The sequence below is a fragment of the Myotis lucifugus genome, unplaced genomic scaffold, assembly GCF_000147115.1.
Source record: "Myotis lucifugus unplaced genomic scaffold, Myoluc2.0 scaffold_122, whole genome shotgun sequence".
NCBI classification, from domain to species: Eukaryota; Metazoa; Chordata; class Mammalia; order Chiroptera; family Vespertilionidae; genus Myotis; species Myotis lucifugus.
Genome location: NW_005871170.1, coordinates 3,740,564 through 3,742,059, shown reverse-complemented (window position 1 = coordinate 3,742,059; position 1,496 = coordinate 3,740,564).

The following is a 1,496-nucleotide window of genomic DNA, read 5'->3' as shown; positions in this document are numbered from 1 at the left end:
TTCTTCCTCCTTATTTATTTTGTAAATATAGACCTTTTTTTGGCTACTTCTAGTTCCCTTGTCTTATGGAAATGTAGCTTCACCTGGCTTCCTTGTGTTATGGAAATGTATCTGTTGCTGCTCCCTTGTCTTATGGAGATGTCACTGCACCTGGCTTCCTTGTGTTATAGAAATGTACCTTCTCCCAGTTTGTAGCCCTATATTTTTCCATGGACCCCAATTCTAAAAATTTCCTAAGCCTGCCTATATTCCCCTGAAGTTCCTGTTTCAATGGCATCTTCCTCTCTCAAACATTCTCTCCTCCTCTTCCTCCTCAGGACAGTGTGTGGATAGGAAATGAGAAATTCCATGTCAACAGGTTGTAGTATCTGCTTTACAGACTGCCCCTGCTCCTGTGTCCCTGTTGGCCTTTGCTGAGATACTCCCTCTCTCAGGAGCCCTGGTTAACAGCTCAAGCTCCTACTCACTGAGCCATGACTGCTCCAGGCTCCTAAATTACCCACTGACAAGTAAAGTGGCCCACTCAGTCCTCGTGCACTCTTTGAAATCCTTTAGACATTATCTACCTGGCTCCTGGATTTACATCTTCTGCTACGAGATCCTCTGCCCCCTTATTATGGCAAATGTCTGGAAGGACATTGAACTCTAAATTCTCAGTTAATTCTGTACCCATCTTGAGCCGGTGGAAGAAATGGGCAATAAGAACTTTTTAAAATTTTCTCCATGACTTGCTGGCATTACGAGGGACATAGAATAGGTATGCAGGTGGCTTTTTTCAGGCCTTTTTTGCTGGCACCTGCCTTCTACTCAACATCTAGGCTGCTTGCTCAAGACAGCAATGACCATAATGAGTGCTATAGTCTGGTGGAGGCAAGGGCTTGCTCCGGGCTACTTCCTGAAGAGATCTTTTCAACATGCTTTGTTAGCTCATTAGGAATTGGGAAACAAATATTCCCAATGAGCATCTGGTCTTTAATGACCCTAATCAGAGGAGCAAGAGTTCCTGAAACTTTCTCAAACACAAAGTTCAAAATCCATGCATGTGATACGGAATTTTTGGACTAGAACCTGGATTCTTTGTCCACCAGAGTCGAAGAATGAATCCCCAGACAGAGGGTAGTATAGCAAAGGTAGAGATTTATTGAAAAACAAGTACAAACTCCCACTTGGGGAGGAGGATAGGGTCCCACAGACTTCCTGTTTCCATGGTTTATAAAGGCTGCAGTTCCTGTGTCCTGATATCCCCTCTGATTGGTCAATATTTCCTTTCAAATTGGTTACTATAGTGCAGTGATGGCGAACCTTTTGAGCTCGATTTGTCAGCATTTTGAAAAACCCTAACTTAATTCTGGTGCCATGTCACATATAGAAATTTTTTGATATTTGCAACCATAGTAAAACAAATATTTATATTTTTGATACTTATTTTATATATTTAAATGTCATTTAACCAAGAAAAATCAACCAAAAAATGAGTTTGCATGTCACCTCTGACA